A 22,284-nucleotide genomic window follows, 5' to 3' on the forward strand; every position below is an offset into this window, starting at 1 on the left:
CCTAAAATCTTAAGGAGAGAGGTTCGAAAATGGGGAATGACTCAGAAAAAAGTTGAATCACATAAGCTGGAATAAATTAGTCGCTCTGAGTGTTCTCCTCAATAGGGATGATCCATATTTCTCCTCTGAACTTCGGAAACACCAAATTTTGGAGCTAGAAGCCAAGAAAATATTAATTTACAGAGCATAAGAGGAGGCTTAGTGTCTACAAAAATTTGGGCACTGTGGGTAGTAGTTGGAGATAAGAGCTCTAAATTTTTCTGTATATTTGGCTTTATGAGGAGGAATGTGAATGCCATTTGCAACATCTGTGACGAAGGGGATACATTATACACTTCCCAGTCACGCATTGAACATGTTCATGTATCTTGAAGGGTCTTTCCTCTTCCAAATATCTCTCGTTCCAAGCTCAAATGGACTTCATTAATAAATTTCATATGTTGATACAAGAGCCTGAGAATGATAATTTTAGTAGATCGGTCTCCAAGGAGGAATTTCATAATGTCCTCCTTGCATGTGGCAATGGAAAAAATCCTTGGACTTGATGGGTGGGGGGTGGAACTGTATATTAATTTATTCGAGCTTATGTCCTTGGATCTCCTAGCCGTGGCTGAAAATTATAGGGTCAAGGGAGACATCACTAGAACCATTAATGCAACATTTATCACACTAATTCCTAAAAATAAGCTTCCTATTACATTTAAGGACTGTCGTTCCATCTCCCTCTACAACTATGTCTTTAAAATGATCTCTAAGCTCATTTCTTGTAGCCTTAAAATTTATATGATGGATAGCATTTCACCAGAGAAATTTGGGTTTCTCAAGGGGAGACATATTCAAGATGTTGTGACCATTGTGTAGGAATGCCTACATTCCATTAAGGTGGGGTACCACACTGACTGGGAATTCTTATGATTAATTTTACATAAGATCGGTTTTTCTCAAGTGAACATCAATTAGATTATGGCATGTCTAATTACAACCAATTTTATTTTTATTATCAACGAGCTCCCGAATTCCTTTTTTAAAGCCTCCAAAGGTCTACTACAAGGATGTGCATTATCACCCTTACTCTTTCTTCTCATCATGGAAGCACTTAGAAGAAATATATCTGATTACAGGGAACGAGGATTGATTAAGGATATTGAGATGACTCGACAAATCAACATATCCCACTTGATGTTCGTTGACAATCTCCTTTTTGGTGGAGTGATTTATGTTCCCAAATGGGATTACTTCCATCTTATCCTTTTGTCCTTTGGCTCTGCATCGGGACTTGTCTTGACTAAGGGGAAATTTAAATTGATTTTTTCACATTTGGAAGATGATGTGACTTCACAGATATGTGATATTTTTTGAATCACACCTCTGCCATTGGATTTTGGTTTTGTTTACATTAGGTTTTAACATAAAGACTAATCATTATTTCAACTCAGATTAGGGCTGGATTATTTAGAAATTAGAGCACAAATTGGTGATTTGGTCATACCACGGGGGATTAATCGAGTGAACCTCTGACATATCATGTGCGTTCGTGGCATATTAAACAATACCCTTAATTTGGCTACATATTGGAAAATCCCTCTAAAAATCACATTATTTAACCGCCTACCAATATGAACCCAATACATCTTCCCAATTTAGAAAACCCCTACTTTCACTAGATATTGTAGGTATCCATTTTTTCATTAACATTTTTTATACCCCTTTATATTTTTTCATTAAATTTAAGCTCCCTTTTTTATATTTTCCAATATAAAAACCCTTTACCCCCTATATATCCCCCAATATGAACACACATGGTATGATATTTCTCCCCCAGTGAAGCCCCCGTGGGTCATACAGGTGGCTTACAATTGGAGGTAGAATTATTCTGATAAGATCTGTCTTGAAGTCCGTATCGGTCTACTGGAGGCATTTATATATGACGCCGATGGAAATCATACATAAGATAGATGCAATTATGGGCAAATTTTTGGGGACCGACAATAATCAAACTGGGAAAATCCATCTGGTTCGCTTGCTCCTAATTGCTAAAATTGTTGAAAGGGGGGGCTACGGGTAATGGACACACTCTCTTTCAATATGGTATTAATCTACAAGAGTTATGGAGAGGCCTGTCTGGTAAGGGCATCTGGTCACAGATCATTAGAGGTAAGTATTTGGATTATAAGGAATATGATGTCTGGATCAAAGATGGCTCGGAATTTTTACATACCTAATCCTTCATCTGGTGTAGCATGATGAGCAAGTTACATTGGTTATTCAATGGCCCTTTTTGGGAGGTTGGGAATGGCACAAAACTTGAAGTTGGCTTGGATGCCATCTAGGGCTTACAAGGAAATCATTTTTTATCTATTCCTATGATCCAACATCTTCATGGAATAGGTATGTTTTTCTCTCTCATATTGCTAAAGGCATAGGTACACAGTTGTTTATGAGAAGAAACAATAGGGGTTTATACCGGCACAACCTATTCAATTAATGTTTATGCAAAACTTTCCCTTCGTGAACATTTTTCACTTGTCAAAAAATATGGGGTTGAATTCGATAAAGTTGCGCAGTCTTTGAGAAAAATTATGGTTCCATTAGCCCAGAAAAATGTTTCTCTTATGGTGGAGTCTCTGTTAGAGCTTTTGGATGAGGAGAGCTTGTGTAAAGACACAAGTCTTCCTTCTCACGAGTGGTCATATGATCATATTGCACTTTTGGTAGAACTTTGATGTAGGTCCAGGCCTCGTGGCCAGCATAACACTGCCAACAATGATGGTCAATTTCTTCGCCCGAGAAGAACATAAAAGTTTTTCAGTTTCAGGGATTTAAGTGAGTTGTCACTTCACCTATGTGCAATGTGTTCACGGTTTTGGATTTGTATTCTGCAATTAACTTTTCATCCCTTCCTTGTCATTTTGTGATCGTGAAGATGGTAGTTCGTAACATGAAGAATTGTTAGCTACATTTTTCTTGAGTGTTTCGGATCCCTATAAATTGCAAGGATAATATGATAGAGGATGGGGTTCGAGAAAAAATTTAGTTGTAATGTGGCAATCAGAATTGGTCAAAATTATTTACATGTATGACACACATTAGTTTTACACTCAAACATTTAGCAATGGAAGAGAATTGGGGGTTTCTTTGAGATTTTTCCATCTAAAAAAATGTAAGTTAGGAAATTAAAAAGAAAAATTAATATGGTTTTATTTTTTGGCTTTTGCTAAAATGTTTTTTATTTTTATTTTTTCCAACTTTATTTTCTTTAAAATAAATTTTCTGATCATATATACAATTAAGAAAAAATTTATAATTAAAAGATACAATTGTTACTATAATCAAAATCATATATAGAACACTCTTATGCGATGAAGAGTCAGGCCATCTGAGGATGGAGTCGTGGACGAGAAACCTGGTGCGATCGCATCCTAACACAAGATAGGGCTTTTGCAGTACAACTAGTACACGCATTCCTTACTCCCCACGACCATGACTAAAACCCTACCATTTATTGGATATTTGCAGCTGTTGATCCCCTCCTGTGGTGATTACTCCAGAAAACTGTGGCAGTTGGCGTAACCCCTGGGTCAACAATGGAGATTGACCTAATAGACTACTCTGAGGACCCCCTCAAAGGTATATCCATTTTCAACAGGAACAATATCTCTAAGGTATTCTTCCCTTTCAGTAGAGAGATAACCGAAGTCATTGTTTCACTTCTGCCACTCACAAGTCCATCTAGTGCAGTCATCAATCTACCTAAAGTGCCATCCTCTTGGCCGCCCTACAAAATTCCTCCCCCAATGCCGATCTCCCTACAATTTGCAGCCAAGAACATAGGCCCTGATCCAGTAGCAGGTTCTTCTTGACTCTCATCCCTCCAACCCTTTGTCACCTCGCTTTACCCCTCACAGTCTCACCAGGGAGTGTCTCCACCCCTTCTAACTCCCATCATCTCGTCCTCAGCTCTTGTTCCCCCCTCTGGCTGCTATATGAACGTTGCCCCTCTCTCGGATGCCTTCCTTACTGGCCTTGACCTAACTCCCCCAAACCCTAACCCTAATCCTGCTACCCCTAATTTCAATGGAGCTCAAGAGTGCGCAAAATCCGCGGAGCTGAGGCCTGGAAAGAGGTTAAGGTGAGTTAAACCTAAGGCGTAAGAGGTTTTCATTAACTAGGAGGAGGACTTCTAGTGGAAATATACCATGGACATGGATGCGACAGTCCTAGTGGGCAGAGTTAGGGGACATAATTACTCTACCACAAGACTAAAGTAATGGGTCGTGGAAATATGTGGCCAACATCTGGTTGATCTGCCTTTCGTACATACCTCTGTTCGTGGATGGTTTTTTCTGCATTTTTCACAAGAAGAACATACAAATTGGGTATTTTCCTTCTTCTGACATATTGAGCACGCCCCGATATTGATAAGAAGGTGGAGTCTACTCTTTGACCCAAACAAAGAATAACTTGGGGCTGGGCCAAGTTGGGTTCATCTCCCCGATCTGCTGCTCTATTTCTAGACTGAGGACATCTTTAATAGAATTTGGAACTCCCTATGCACCTTTTTAGATTATGATAGATCATACCTCTCCACTGGGGATATGGCTTATGCACGAATCCTGGTACATTTAGAAATTAGAGGAGGGCTACAGGAGCAAGTCACCCTGCATTGGAGGAATTACAATCTTACCTAGATCCTTGACTACAAGGGGGTCCCCTTTCGGTGTAGATGATGCCACAGAGTTGGTGACCTCTACAAATATTGCCCTCTTCTAGCGAGATCGAACACTGGAAAATAGGGAAGTCATCACCCACAATGAAAGCTCAGACATAGGCAGATCACTCGGAGGAGGTAGAGCATACAAACACTAAAGCAATTGGATCCAGGCCGGTCTTGACAACACCTAAAGAGGCACAGGAAAACATCTCTCTGGCCTCCTTCACCTCCATTGACCAGTTCTAAGGTGGCCGCTGGAGTTGCGCTATCTTCGGGTACGTCAAATTATGATCCTTTCTCTACAACATTTACTATTTCTTCGACATATAATGATAAAGCTATGGGAGGAGGTGTCATCTTATTTGAAACCTGGAATTGGTCCCATCACCCACCGATACCACCTTCGCTCACATTCTCGGTTCCAGTAACCAGATGCTATAGGCATTGGACTAGTACCTTCCCCCACGTCTTCAAAACTCCATTGAGGTAGACCATCCTCCCTATCAAAAGCTAAACATCATATAGGGATGGAGATTACCATGGTTAAACAACTTACTCTTGACAGGGTCCCTAGAGCACATAATCTCCTGGATCCATCTCCACCATGAAGGTCATCTCTTTCAACTGCAGAGGGATTGCTAGGCCCAAGAAATAACTAGCACTGCGAAGGCTCCTCCAGACTTAGCTGATCGATATATTCTTTATACAAGAAACACTGGGTGCTGTCGATGCTATTTGCCCTCTCCTGGAATCCATGCTTCCCGGATGGTATTTTCAAGCCATAGACGTAAATGGCTACTCTAGTGGCATTTCTATAGGATATAATCCATGCTCGATAAAGTTGATTAGCACATCGGGTGGCATTGGATTTATAGGGGCAGATACCTTCTCTACTGAACTAGGAACTGATATCAGACTGATAAATGTCTACAGGTCTTGCCACCATCGAGACGACTTCTGGGAGCATCTTCTGACATCCAATATCCTGCAACCAGATAATATCATTTTGGATGGAGACATTAACCTCTCTCTTGGTTTTTCTGAGTCATGGGGACACCATGCCCAAGTCAATCCTCTATCAACCTTATTCAAACACCTTCTAGAAACCCACAGTCTCATGGACATCCCCTTGCAAAGTTAGTCCCGACTTGTAGGAATAAAAGGTGTGGGGAGAATAGCCTTACTAGAAGGCTCGATCACTTGCTCATCAAGGAGCAATTCCTAGAGAGAGGATATACATATCGCTAGTGGCTTGGCTCGGGAGGATTACTAGACCACTTGTTGATATACCTTGATATTCGGGGAGATATAATTAAACCACGACCCCCCTCCAATTTCAACTCCACCTGGTTGAAGTATAATTCCTATATCCGCCTTGTCACAGACTTTTGGAAGGCCCACCCACCTGCTGACAAGAGGAACATCACTGATGGTTTCGTCAACAACCTAAAAGAACTGAAGATGCTATCAAAGATTTGGGCTCATAGCAAGACGATACAAGAAGAAAAAAATCTAAGAGACATTAAATTTGAAATTGTTGATATGGAGGATGAAAGTGGGGGACTCTTCCCATCAAATGATCATAGGGATGAGCTCACTGCCTTAGTAACCACGAGGGGAAACATCGTTAAAGAAAAGGAGGAAACTTGGAGATTGAGAAGTAGAGAAATATGGCTGAAGGAGGGAGATGACAACTCAAAATTCTTCCATAAATTTGCAAATGGAAGAAAGGAAATCAACACTATCTGGAAAATGAAAAATGAGTAGGGTATTGTGGTGGACATCTTCCCTCATTTGGCCACTCTCGCCACCTCACATTTCAAACAAGTCTAATAGGCTCCTCCCATTGCAATCCCAGCAGAGGTCATTGGAGTAGCACAACTTTTCCCTCGCTTCGTCGATCAGGAGGATGCTATGGATCTAAATAGAGAAGTCACTCTTGGGAAACTGGAGGCCACCTTGAAATCGTTTAATAGAGACAAGAGCCCCAGTCCAGATGGTTGATCGGTGGATTTTTATTTGGCTTTTTTTGATATCCTAGGAGATTATTTACTCAAGGTCATCGAGGAATGCAAGATATCTAGGCAAATGCATGGGGCTATGAATTCCACATTCATCACCCTTATCCCCAAATTAGGAAATCCCTTAACTTTCAATGGTTTCCATCCCATATCCTTGTGCAACTGCATATACAAAGTCATCTCCAAAATCATTGCAAATTTCATCCATCCCATTCTTTCCACCCACATCTCCTTAGCACAATTTTCCTTCCTACAAGATTGACAGATACATGAAGCTATAGGAATGGCCGAAGAAGTATTTCACTCAATACAGACAACGAAGATCAAAGGTATGATTCTCAAAGCTGATTTGTCTAAGGCATTTGATCGGGTAAGCTGGTTATATATCAGAATGCTCCTAACACATTTAGGATTTCCCGTGGGAGTTATAAAATGAATAATGTTTTGCATCACTAATATATACTTTAGTGTCCTAATAAATGGTGTTGCTTATCCTTTCTTTCACTCTGAAAGATGACTCATGCAAGGATGTCCCTTATCACCCCTACTCTTTCTAGTAGTTATGGAAGGGCTCAACAAACTAATTAAGGATATTCACCTTAGAGGGAAGCTCACAAGAATAAGGATCGTAGACAGATGCATGATAAAACACCTCCTCTTTGTGGATGATGTGTTAATATTCTTGAATGGGGGATTAGGAGATCTGACTACTATAGAGCACTCTATCAACCTATTCCAAACTGCAACTGGAAAGACTATTAATAACTCAAAATCGACCATTACTGTATCTGACTGCTCCCCACATGAGATCCATTTCACACTACAAAGGTTTTCCTTCACCCTGTTCCAGTGGGAAGAAGGCCTCTGGTACCTGGGATACAGGTTGAAGCTGCTCGGGTAAGCTGGTTATATATCAGAATGCTCCTGACACATTTAGGATTTCCTGTGGGAGTTATAAAATGAATAATGTGTTGCATCACTAATATATACTTTAGTGTCCTAATAAATGGTGTTGCTTATCCTTTCTTTCACTCTGAAAGATGACTCATGCAAGGATGTCCCTTATCACCCCTACTCTTTCTACTAGTTATGGAAGGGCTCAACAAACTAATTAAGGATATGCACCTTAGAGGCAAGCTCACGAGAAGAAGGATCAAAGACAGATGCATGATAAAACACCTCCTCTTTGTGGATGATGTGTTAATATTCTTAAATGGGGGATTACGAGATCTGACTACTATAGAGCACTCTATCAACCTATTCCAAACTACAACTGGCAAGACTATTAATAACTCAAAATCCACCATTACTGTATCTAACTGCTCCCCACATGAGATCCATTTCACACTACAAAGGTTTCCCTTCACCCTGTTCTAGTGGGAAGAAGGCCTCTGGTACCTGGGATACAGGCTGAAGCTGCTCAGCTACAAAATAGTTGATTGGACATGGTTGATGTTTAAACTAGAAAGGAGACTTAATATATGGTATCACAAGTATCTCTCCAGAGCCAGAAGACTAGTATTTATCAAATATGTTCTTGAGCCTACCGTGATATACTGGATGTCAATAGCTTGGATCCCAAGGGGCATCCTTACAAGAATACAAAATATCTACTGCAGATTCTTTTATAAAGGAAAACAAACAGGGAGTATTTTTGCATGGGAAAAATGGGATCTGTTGTCCACACCAAAGAAATGGGGAAGCTGGAGCATTAAAAAATTGGAAGATTTCTCCACAGCACTAGCGACCAAGTGAGGATGGCGATTAATCACTTCTAGCAGTCTCAAGACCAAAGTGACCTCCTCAAAATACATTGATTCATTAAGGTCGATGGATTGGCTAAGACAGACAAGATGGAAAAAAACAAGGATCTCAAACATTTGGAAGGCGGTACTGAAATCATTGTCACTAATCCGTGACGGGCTTACCTGGAGAATTCATGATGGGACATCTATTCGTATCGGCCTTGGCCCTTGGATAGGATGCAGGAATGCACATTTATTACTAGAAGGACTAATACAACACCTCAAAGAGTCTGGCATCACCCACATCAGTCACATTACTAACCAAGGGAGATCTACCTTCCTACACCAAGCTTGAAAATCTACCCACAACCTGCCCTTATCACATCAATGGAACCATCTGTGGATAGCATCAAAGTGGCTCTAACTCAATCTCATATCCGAAACTTGAAAGGGGGGGATGAGATTATATGGGAAATTGAAAAAATGGTTGGTACTCTCCCAAAGATGGATATCTTCACCTCGCCAATAGGCATAGACCACAACATATTGATACATGGTGGAGAGGTATGTGGAAGCTCAAAGCGCCCCCTAGAAAAACATTGCTCATGTGGGCAATTATAAAAAACAAAACCCTGACTGGAGAAAACTTGATCAAGAAAGGGCAACGTGGGCCCTTTTGGCACTGCCTAAGCAAATACAGTTCAAAAATAGTGGATCACCTATTTCTCACTTGCCCCATCACTATTGACGTCTGGAATACTACGCTTTCACATACCCCTACACCTAACTCATGGAGAGGTCAAGCTATCAGGTAGGTTTGGGCCAATTGGTGGACAACAACATCCCTGCCGAATGCAAGGAACCTCCCCCTCCTCATTAGCTGGGAAATTTGGATTGTTGGGAACTGCATCGTCTTTCTAGATATCACCCCTCACTGGTCCTCCATCTCAGCTCGAATCCTAGTTGACTATAGTAATATACCTAAATATGATGATAACACACCACCTAGACATATCATTCCTAAAACCATTTATCACTCCCAAACTTGGGCTTATTTTGATGGATCAGTGCAAAAGGCAGGATGTGGGAGGGGTGGCGTACTTTACTTAACTGACTCCCATTACTATCACATACAAATGGGACTTTGAGGAGGCATAAAAAACTATGCAGAACTCATCACAACCAAACATCTCATTCATTTTTCTATTGAAAAAACTGCAGGAATATACAATTGTTTGGTGACTCAAAAATTGTCTACAACTGGATAAAAAAAACATCAACATGTCATGATTACACTCTGCAACAAATTTTGGATTAGGTTCATAGATATATATCATCTTTTGATAGTTTTGCATGTTGTCATATCTACTGGGAATGAAACTCACTCGCTGACCAACTTTCCAAAGAAGCAGCGATCCGGCCACGCGACATTTGGATGATATAGGAACAAAGATATGGGGAGCACTACCTGTATTACCAACGCCCTTATATGGACCATGTTGTACAGGATCACCGGGAGCTTGATATCATATGATATGCGACTTTTTTCCTGTTTATATTTATTTTCTTATATATCTACAGATTCATGTTACAGAAAATACTCTCTTTGTAGAGTAGTTTACATTTTGAGAACTAAATAGTACATATCTAAGGAAATGTCTCCATGCATGAAGAAAATATATATATCTTCTTTAATATTTTGACAGGCTTACAGCCTTTTAAAACTGCATATGCACACAACATCTATAACATGCAACTTTCCTTAATATTAATGAAAATTACGATTTTTCCAAGGGGAAAAAATCAAAATCATATACAAAATTGTTCCCAATAAACTCTTGGTTTGATTTAATAAATCATATATAATGTTGTTGTGGATATAACTCATTAGTTTGATACAATAACCCATATATTTTAATGGAAGAAAATGACACTATCACTTCAAATTCCATCTGCTTAGAATATCTTTACTAACCTACTTTATCATAAGTTAATTTTCTTTATATAATACTATTTGTATTAAATTAAACAAAATGACAATTTTACTCAAATATCCTACCTAATTTGTTAACAAAAACAACCCAAAAAAAGGTATTTTACTAGTGCTTAAATGTACATATAGCACTCATTTCAAAATCAATATACTCTTATGTATAGGTAATAAAAATGAAAATTATATTTTTATTATTAAAAAAACAAAAACTTATATTTTTAGATAATTAATAGGAGTAAACTGTTAGTGAGTTATGGATTATTAGAGGATGCATGATGGTGTAGTTTTCATAAATAGTAAAAAAATTGTATAGTATTGAGTAATGGTCATCTTGAATATTAACTTAAATTTAACAATAAAAGAATTTTTTATTATGTGAAACTAAGTAAACAATAATTTTAGAGATGAATATTTCTATGTAAAAATACATATAAAGTAAATAAATAAATAAATTTAGATTAAAGATGATGTCTCATACCTTTTAACTTAGTATCACATACAATTGATAAATATATCATAGAAAGATAAGCCATATAGAGCATATGCTTAGACACTTTATTACCGTCTCTAGTCTTTATTAGATCTATTATTTACATTTTTCTTATCATTTCAATGGTTTATATATTAAAAATTTGTAATTATATTTTAATTTTCATTTAATTTTACATTATATTTACGTAGAGATAAAATAATTACAAGTAAGAAGTAAATATGTATTTTTTTTCAAGATAGAGAAGATATGTAATTTCTTGTAAAAATAATTTTTTTTGTTGGTCGGTTTTGGATAATTTTGAACCTCATGGATTAGTAATTATTTCATAACAAGGCATTCCCCAATTGAATTACACCCCATCAGCTTGTAAAACTAATATTATTCATATTAAATAATGTGTAATTAATTTTATGTTTAATTGAAATATAATGTTTAAAACAAAAATATATTAATAAAAAAATATTATAGTGAAATATTTATTACATTCTAAATATGGGGTTGATGTATATCTTTTAAATAACAAAATATATATATGTGTGTGTGTGTGTGTGTTATAAATCAAAAATTTCAATATACATATTGAGTAAAAGATCATATATATCTATATACATATCTATATATATATATATATAGAGAGAGAGAGAGAGTTCTTATTCCATTAAGAGATTATTTCTAAGTTGGGAAAGAATTCATTTAATATTTAATATGGAATTGACATGTAATATTTAAAATTATATTATTAAGAAAATAAATACATGTGTTATAAATGCGAATATGAAGAAGCATGTGTTAACATTTAAATGTGGAGAATATGAACCATAAATAAATAAATATTTCAATGTCAGCTATACATATATTATTCAAATCCATATATTATTCAAATCCTCGTGGTTAAAACCACATTTTCTATTAAGAAGTGATGAGCTCAATACGATGGATACTCGTGTTGATGAGAACTGAGTCGACCTTCCGCGACCTTGTCCCCCATAGAAATAGGATCTACAAAATTGGTATGGCATGTTCAGCCAAACAATAGACTTTATGAAGCTAGGTTCCTTAAAGAGAACCACATTATGGGGGAGTAAATAGGACAATAAATTGTGGTTTATAGAGCCTGAATGTAGAATGTAAACTAGGTATTTAGCACGGAAAATTTTAGGGGCAAATTTTCACCCTTGGGCTAAATTAAGGGGTTTTATTAGGTACGGAGGTTAGCCCATTTTATTTTAAGGGAGAGGGTAAAAAAAGTAAATTTAGCCCTTGAAATTAGGAGTTACAATTTTCAACAAAATGTATTTATGATAGTTATAAAAAAAAATATAAATACATCAGAGGTATGGTAAATGAATAAAAGCTCTTTTTATACATACTCCAAAGGTATGGTAAATAAATAAAACCTCTTTTTATATTTAGTCCATAACCCTCTTTCTATTTAAGAAGGTTGAAAAACGAGGTTTCATTTAAGTGAATCCTATGGGCCAAATACCATATTTATAAAAGAGGTATGGTAAATTAAAAGAAATATAAATAAACAAGAGGTAGGGTAAATTAAAAAAAATATAAATAAACAAGAGGTATGGTAAATAAATACAACATTTGTTTTTTATATTTAATCCATATGTCACCTTATATTTATGAACAGGCAAGCGTGTAAATAAATAAAAATATAAATAAAGTGGATGTCACATCTCTACCCATTTTAACTTTAGGTAATATAAAAAAATTTCTTGGTTACGGTAATAACACCAACTATATACATATAATTGTACACATAGTCGATATGATTTGCTGAAACACTTTACCATAACATATGTCAATGGTTTGATTTAATAAAGGCTGTTCAGATTAACATTGTTATGAAACATCCGCGCCTTAATATTTTGCTGCGAATAATTTAATACTACGCAACTACGTGTTTTCGATTCCGTGCTGAATGTAAGAGCTGGCAAAGCCATCTCATAACACCTGGACTTGACATTTAAGTGGACTGACCCGTTCACGTGATCGGGGTATGGCTTCCCGTGTTGGGAACTTTCCCGCTTCTCCTCTTTGGTATTCCCACATTGCTCAACGGTGGGCAAACGTTGCTAGAGATCAATGGAGGAAATAGCTCCACGTCTCCTAGGTTGGCTTGATGCGTTTATAAAGCGAATTCCTCCGGATACTTCGCGATTTCCTTTGGTTTTGCTCGGCGTCTCATTGCCTCCGCGCCATACTGTCACTGCTGCAAGTCAAACCCTCGACTCTGTTACAATTCCTTCAGCATGTATCACTGCCATGGCGCCATCGTTCCAGGGATACAAGTTACCTCGCCGGTTCGGTAAGATCTCTAACTGTTTGATAAAGATTACAAAGTTTCCTATATTTAATCTTAAGGAACGATAATTACTGAGCTTCCCTCTTTGACAGGTTATGAATGGCGGCCTTTGGAGCTTATCGGCGGTATGCACATTCAATCAGATGTTAACCGGTCGAAACTCTTCACAGGTGCATAATGAATCTTCTCCTACACCCGGTGTATCTTATGGTTAAACAGTATTTGTCTTATGCCGTAGGTTAATCTCCGAGCGATTCTGAGTTTCCAACCCTACCTCTTCATGGTTGGTGCAGATGACGGAGAACCAGTTTCTTTATGACTGCTGGGTTAAATCCCTTTGTTTAATTACCGCGGACCAGAGGAGGGTCAGTCTCTAGTTCATGAGACTGTACTACTCGGCCGCTATGTAAATGGCTACCTGAGCCTGGTTTCTTTTATGTTATTGAGCTTTCAGCTTAGGTTAATATACTTTATAATTTCTCCGCATATGTACCTAGCTCTGGACCCATTATGGGATGGCGGCCCTTTGTTAAAATGCGGCATGATTATATTACAGTTAATGACTACCATATTTTGTACAATACTTTGAAGAACATATCTCATATATTTCTTGTTTATGTAATATGATTTTCTCGTCATGATATGCATTTATCTTGTCCATGGATTACTCAGATCAGTACTCTGTTGTGCATTTGCTTATTTCCATTCAGTCTTGGAACGCCATAAGAGATTGCACCTGCATTCGATTCGATGGATGCATGGTCGATCTCGGCTTGAATTTCTGCGGATATTCAACTGCTCGGACCATCTACTTTCAACGCATAAGTTATGGTTGTTTCTATTTTTACCAATCCGAAATTGTTCCATATGAAATGTATATATAGCTGGTTCTACAGATTACATATGAATGTCAGGGTTTTATCTATATATATAACATTTGTTTGTCACAGTAAGACTTATCTCACGCCCTTACTGCTCTTAGAACAGGACTATCGTTGTTATTATGGAGTGATTTCCACTCGGCATCACGAGGGTTTATCATTTACGTTGTTTACTGTTCTGTTCAATGCTTTCATTTAAAGTCCATATATGTATATAAGTGCTGTTTGTTTGATCTTATCTATTTCTACAAGGAACAGAGCGGAATGCTCTCGCATGCATTGCATCTTTTGAAATCGAACCCGAACCTTTTGGCTCAGGGTTACGATGCGAGGAAAATATATACTATGCTTCTGTGATAGTCTTCGAGCCTCTGCATGAGGGTTTCGAAGAGAATACAGGTCACTGATGGCTATGCCGGTTACGGCGCTGATGTATTTTAACTCTTGGTTTATTGGTTTACGTTCTTCTCTTTCTACTGAGCACGAATCCGTTCAATACCGACTCGGTTATTCGTTCCAGACTTCTGCTTGAAACCCCGACTTAAAGTTTGATATCACGGCTCTCTATCTTCTGCCTGTTTGTTTTACAGTACGAGGTCGACATACTCAGTCTTGAGATTATCAGTTACTCAGGAAGTAATGGTTTATTCTTTTCTTTAAAAAAAATAGGTTAGAGTAACCATACTACCGCAGAACTTCCACTGTTCGTTGTTATTTAGATCCCTTGCCTGGCCTAACTTCCACAGGGACAGGATACATTTCCAGAAACCCCTATCGATGGCATTATAGCTCTACTGTTCTACGAATAATACACCATTTGACATAAGGCCCTAGTTTCTAAATATCACTTTAAATTCCCAAATATTAGGTCTTATAGCCAAGGTAAAAATTCTACTGTTCGTTCAATCTTTACATGATAAGAGTAATAGAGGTTTGCAAGTGTTCTGGTCTAATAGCCTAATATCGGCAACAGAAAATATTTAATCTACCATTCTGATAAAAACCACTACAGGTATAGTAGGTTCCGGTACTTACCTGGTCACCGTGCGTAATGTATTTCTTGTAGCAAGCCTCCTGCAATTTCCTGTGTTAAGCTCATTAACCGCCCATCCTTGAGACTTGTCCTTCGGGACCTGAGTCTCCCCCCGAGCTTACTCTTACCGGATCCCAATCCTCAGTAAGACAGCACCTAGTGTCTTGACTATCTGGTCTTTACCAAACTTAGTTCAAAACCAGGTATGTTTATTTTCTCTTGTTTCTCCTTTCTGTCTGTCACTACAGCACACCTTTCTCCATCCACCTTCTCTCCCCTGTTAGGGTGCTCCCTGATCCATTTAACCAATGCCAAGAATTAGTTGTAACTGATATGTAATTTAAAATTACTTTTACGCAGGTTTGATTAACTGATTGGTAATTTAAAATTACCTTACGTGGGGTTAATCACAATAGGTATATTACATACTCCCCCCCTTAACAGGAACACCGTCCTCGGTGTTCATCTTTCGTCGGAACTTGATATTTTACTCGTGCTATTACCATCCAATCCACACAAAGTGTGATCCTTTCTCTTTGAAATCAATGATTTCATTCCAAGAAAAGACGACAACCAAAATAGTAATGATATAGTCTTAAGAAATATCATTAGTTATAAGCATCAATAGTCATAATCATTCGTAATTGCAAAAATATGCAACTTCTAATCACCACCACCTGGCCCTTATTCATTCATAATAAACAATTCTCTGTGTCAACTTACCATAACTTACCATCTTATGCTTGAAAATCATGAATACTTTCATGTAAGCCAGTTAATAGAGGTTGGACAATTCTTCAACCTTCCATGGTAAGTAGTTCCTGCAATATATGACTAACAAATTCAACCACATTAGTCACTATATTTTGAGTCAAATGAGACACTTTTGACTAGCAATCAATTGTGCAATGTTAGATGCTTTCTAAATCACAGTTCTTTTACAAGTACTTAAAGAGCACTAACACTAATCATCAAATGATAAATCACTGCTCACGTGCACACTGAACGAATTCTCACTAAAGACATCCGTAAAGTACTTCAAGAAGTACCAAAAGAGCACCTAGCTCTCTAATCATCAAAACAGTCAATCACTGCATCAAGCAAGAATTGTCTTAGCTCCCACTAAGATGTTCACAACATTAGTAACACAATAAAGGAATTAACATTTCCATTTATTCTTTATTGAGCACTAAGCTCATTTCTTATTAAATGTGCATAACATATTTTACACAACTATATGTAAAATTCATTTTTAACATAACATATAGCTGATTAGTTAATTCCTTTAGCCATGAGTCCACAATGGACTAAAGAATTCCCAACCCATGGAAACTGGTTCTCACAACCAAATCGAGTCATTTTCACATCCAGACAGTTTCTTTGATAGAGACCTTACCAGGTCTAACATGGAATTCCACTGGCCAACCAGCTCAAAAATTCCAGGGAGAGTAAATCTGGGCAGACAAGTACCATCAACCCCTCCGGGCAGGTAGCTGCCATCAACCCAACTCCGGGCAAACAAGTACCATCAACCCCTCCGGGCAGGTAATTGCCATCAACCCAAGGCATTCCAGCCTTTCACAATCCGGGCAGACAAGTACCATCAACCCCTCCGGGCAGGTAACTGTCATCAACCCAAGGCATTCCAGCCTTCCACAATCCAGGCAGACAAGTACCATCAACCCGTCCAGGCAGGTAACTGTCATCAACCCAACTATCCGCAACTGTCTGGCATGTTAAATTTCTCTTTTATTACTCTTTCTCAAAGTAATTTACACAATGAACCATATGAACATTATCATTAGCACAACAAACATGCATGTATACCATGCATCTACACTTAACCCTCAACATGGGTCCACAACATCAAGTTTGATGGGAAACATATCCATCATCCACGTTGTATGCATGCAAATTTTCCAAATAACATAATTCATGCATATCATATAACATCATTCTTTCTCATTTATAACTGCATTTCACATTGCAGCAATTTATGTGATGAGTTTTCTTGTTGCCATTAAGCTACCACTACTTAATCCCATCAGCAACGTTAGTTATAAATATGCATCAGTTAACACGTATTCCATTTCCCAGAATGTTCATGCATACAATATTGTCATGTATAAAAACATATGCAAATACTCATTAATGTATAAATGTCAACAACAGTTGAGTTAATACCCTCAACATTCCCAATTTTGCCATAGTCTGTTGTTCCAATTCAAATCATCATTAACGGAGTATTATCTTACCTTTACTATGGCTAGCTTTAGTCATGCATCGTTAGTGTAATTAAACATAATTTCTCTAACATACAAGAACATAACTCTTATGTCACAATGACTAATCTTTGTGCATACTATTGCTTATCATATAAGCCCTTCTTTAATGTATGCAACACTTATTCCCTTCACTAGAAGACCACCATCATTTCATACGACAAACCACATACCTCTTTCTTAAGGAAGTCATTTTAATCCTCATTTCTCTATCTTCCGATGTGAGGATTTCGCAAGATTCCCTTTCAAGAAATTATTAAAGATGTCTATCTTTCGGCATAAAAACCAAGATACAAAAACAAGGTTTACTTATCCTTTATGCATCAAATCAAGCAATCAACACAGCTCTTCCAACAAGACAATCTCTCCAAGAGATTATTATTTTCAAGGAAACTATCATGACCACTTTCTCTAAGTACGCACAGTCTCATAATTCCAAAGTCAAAATAGCTACCAATATGCAACATGTGTTCTCCTAACACAATTACTTTACTTTAATGCACATAGTTCTTTTCATGAAACAAGTAAGGATTTTGGTTCTTGTATGAACACTATTCTAATGTGTCTTTAAAGGAAAGAACCTCTATTCCATTTTCAAGAACTCTCATAAAATCCTTTATCTTCATACATGAAGTATGCATACTCTTAGGATGAGACTATATTTATGTATATATGTAATATACTCTCTCCTCAAGAAATTAGGGATAAATATCTATGCGCCTAGAAGCACATCCTTAGTTATCTTTTATCATGCATGTAATGCATAATCATTTCACTAGAACTTAGAGACTAACTAGAATCATAATGCAATTAGCATATATATATATATATATATATATATATTTCAAGAAGCTTTTATCAAATAAAGATACATATTTTAATTCAAGCAAGCTTGGCCACCTTCCATGCTATGTTCTCAGGACATTTATATACCTCATCCTCTTTCTCAAGAAGATACTTGGCTATATTTAACAAGGATTTTATAGACCAGAGACAAGCATTTCACACACAAGACTCACGTGGAGTCTTTCTAATAGGAACTACCTATTTTCTTTACCAAGAAAACATACAAGATAATCAATCTTTAACTGCATGCCTTAACACATTTTCTTTACCAAGAAAATCTATAAAAGAACCATTCTTTTATTGCATGCATTCAAATACTTTCTCTACTAAGAAATCATATAAAACATTCATACGTGTTCTTCAAGTAAGTGAACAAGACACTTATCTTATCCTTGGATCAACATGTATAACTTAACAAGTTAAACCACCCCTACCGGAAGCAATTTCTCTACTTATGCAATTAGAAGCATAATCTCGTAAGTGTCACACATGCACCAGAGTTACCACTTGATGCTAGATGCAACAACTATCATAACACTACTATGTGACCATTTCAGAATAATGAGTTCAAGGAGACATTATGAAAATCATTAACATCAACACTCTATAGTTATCATTTTCCAACTCCTTAAGCATGGTCAAAGGAATACTCACATGCACATCGAGCGCTTATCTAGTCATCCCAAGACTTAGAGTCTTCCGCAAGATTCTAACACTCAAAGCTTGCTTTATCTGGTCATCACCAGACTTAGTGATTTCTTTTTCCCATCTCCGTCTGTCCCTACAGCACGGTCTTCTTCCTTCTCCTTGCTTCCTTTTCCTTTGGAAGCATCTATGGTTGGGGAAGGTAATTAGAGTTTACTGACAACTGTATTAACACAGGTAGTCTATTTATGAATAATTATCACATGTAATTATACCATGAATGGGTCCTAGAAATGTTACCCACTGAACATGCCTCTACCCTTAACTTCACACTGGAATGCAACATGCATAAGAAATCCATCATTCCCATAGTAGAGATAAATTCAACCATCATTTAATCGAGGCTCCAATGGTTTTTGTCTCCCAACAAGTAATGATTAACATCAGCACATACCATGCTAATGGATTTCAGTCAATTAGAAGGTAATCATCATTAAAACTATTAGGACATAAGCATATACTATTCATCATGCATTCTCATGGTGAATAAAATTAAGACTCTTCTCAAAAACAACTAGGACTATAGCACAGAGAGAGTAAGAATCTTCACACACACATTCCATGCATGTGACATCAATCAACTTTACTTGTTTACGAATTGTAGCAATCTTAGTCCAATTCAATTAATGCATATAAGTTCTATGGGTTAGTCATACAACACTAACCAATCTCAACTACCAATCACCTTCATGTATCCATGACAAGGCTAAATCAAAAGTTAGTTATGACACTCAAGTCTCGCTGTTTGACCCATTGCATGTTTTTTTTTTCCAATATCTAAAGGGGTTCTTCTAATGTCTTTTTTTTTTAAAACAATTTTTTCATCCTATTCAAGGATGTTCCCCCTGATTTATATTCATGCATTGGCCTATTAAGTTTCGTTCATTGTAATTTCAATCTAGTTCAATATATGCATTGTTGTTATTGCCATATGTGCAAATCAAAAGTTGGTAGTTGATCGTCACTTCCTCAATGAGTGTTCAATATTGTTCTTAAGTGCGACAAAAGTTTCATTGTCTTTTATCCTCATCAGGAATCCAACGTTATGAACGTAGTTATGCAACAACTTATCACCTACTTTTCAAAGAAGTTATAAACATGAATCACACCTGTCATGCCAAAAGTAGTGTACGACATAAATGAATATACGAATGATTAAACTCATACCTGAGTTAATGCCTACTGATGGCGTACTTCAATATCCTTTCCGCTTACCAATTCCCAAAGGCGCCAGTATTGCAACCTTTAGCTCTGATACCAATTGTCACATCTCTACCCATTTTAACTTTAGGTAATATAAAAAAAATTCTTGGTTACGGTAATAACACCAACTATATACATATAATTGTACACATAGTCGATATGATTTGCTGAAACACTTTACCATAACATATGTCAATGGTTTGATTTAATAAAGGCTGTTCAGATTAACATTGTTATGAAACATCCGCGCCTTAATATTTTGCTGCGAATAATTTAATACTACGCAACTACGTGTTTTCGATTCCGTGCTGAATGTAAGAGCTGGCAAAGCCATCTCATAACACCTGGACTTGACATTTAAGTGGACTGACCCGTTCACGTGATCGGGGTATGGCTTCCCGTGTTGGGAACTTTCCCGCTTCTCCTCTTTGGTATTCCCGCATTGCTCAACGGTGGGCAAACGTTGCCAGAGATCAATGGAGGAAATAGCTCCACGTCTCCTAGGTTGGCTTGATGCGTTTATAAAGCGAATTCCTCCGGATACTTCGCGATTTCCTTTGGTTTTGCTCGGCGTCTCATTGCCTCCGCGCCATACTGTCACTGCTGCAAGTCAAACCCTCGACTCTGTTACAATTCCTTCAGCATGTATCACTGCCATGGCGCCATCGTTCCAGGGATACAAGTTACCTCGCCGGTTCGGTAAGATCTCTAACTGTTTGATAAAGATTACAAAGTTTCCTATATTTAATCTTAAGGAACGATAATTACTGAGCTTCCCTCTTTGACAGGTTATGAATGGCGGCCTTTGGAGCTTATCGGCGGTATGCACATTCAATCAGATGTTAACCGGTCGAAACTCTTCACAGGTGCATAATGAATCTTCTCCTACACCCGGTGTATCTTATGGTTAAACAGTATTTGTCTTCTGCCGTAGGTTAATCTCCGAGCGATTCTGAGTTTCCAACCCTACCTCTTCATGGTTGGTGCAGATGACGGAGAACCAGTTTCTTTATGACTGCTGGGTTAAATCCCTTTGTTTAATTACCGCGGACCAGAGGAGGGTCAGTCTCTAGTTCATGAGACTGTACTACTCGGCCGCTATGTAAATGGCTACCTGAGCCTGGTTTCTTTTATGTTATTGAGCTTTCAGCTTAGGTTAATATACTTTATAATTTCTCCGCATATGTACCTAGCTCTGGACCCATTATGGGATGGCGGCCCTTTGTTAAAATGCGGCATGATTATATTACAGTTAATGACTACCATATTTTGTACAATACTTTGAAGAACATATCTCATATATTTCTTGTTTATGTAATATGATTTTCTCGTCATGATATGCATTTATCTTGTCCATGGATTACTCAGATCAGTACTCTGTTGTGCATTTGCTTATTTCCATTCAGTCTTGGAACGCCATAAGAGATTTCACCTGCATTCGATTCGATGGATGCATGGTCAATCTCGGCTTGAATTTCTGCGGATATTCAACTGCTCGGACCATCTACTTTCAACGCATAAGTTATGGTTGTTTCTATTTTTACCAATCCGAAATTGTTCCATATGAAATGTATATATAGTTGGTTCTACAGATTACATATGAATGTCAGGGTTTTATCTATATATATAACATTTGTTTGTCACAATAAGACTTATCTCACGCCCTTACTGCTCTTAGAACAGGACTATCGTTGTTATTATGGAGTGATTTCCACTCGGCATCACGAGGGTTTATCATTTACGTTGTTTACTGTTCTGTTCAATGCTTTCATTTAAAGTCCATATATGTATATAAGTGTTGTTTGTTTGATCTTATCTATTTCTACAAGGAACAGAGCGGAATGCTCTCGCATGCATTGCATCTTTTGAAATCGAACCCGAACCTTTTGGCTCAGGGTTACGATGCGAGGAAAATATATACTATGCTTCTGTGATAGTCTTCGAGCCTCTGCATGAGGGTTTCGAAGAGAATACAGGTCACTGATGGCTATGCCGGTTACGGCGCTGATGTATTTTAACTCTTGGTTTATTGGTTTACGTTCTTCTCTTTCTAC

General features: G+C 37.5%; 2 long non-coding RNA genes across 2 annotated transcripts; both read left to right on the plus strand.

Annotated features, from left to right (window-relative positions):
• Positions 1–13,150: 13,150 nt before the first annotated feature.
• LOC149179529 (uncharacterized) lies at positions 13,151–13,691 on the plus strand. The gene is made up of 3 exons (XR_016257388.1): positions 13,151–13,283; positions 13,373–13,450; positions 13,574–13,691. It is a non-coding gene; the product is annotated as an uncharacterized LOC149179529 (long non-coding RNA).
• Positions 13,692–20,871: 7,180 nt separating this feature from the next.
• LOC149179530 (uncharacterized) lies at positions 20,872–21,337 on the plus strand. The gene is made up of 3 exons (XR_016257389.1): positions 20,872–20,929; positions 21,019–21,096; positions 21,220–21,337. It is a non-coding gene; the product is annotated as an uncharacterized LOC149179530 (long non-coding RNA).
• The last annotated feature ends 947 nt before the right edge of the window (positions 21,338–22,284 follow it).

The sequence above is a fragment of the Pinus tabuliformis genome, chromosome 3_2 (assembly GCF_031772625.1).
Source record: "Pinus tabuliformis cultivar Carrire ecotype Pingquan chromosome 3_2, CPIR1, whole genome shotgun sequence".
Classification (NCBI taxonomy): domain Eukaryota; kingdom Viridiplantae; phylum Streptophyta; class Pinopsida; order Pinales; family Pinaceae; genus Pinus; species Pinus tabuliformis.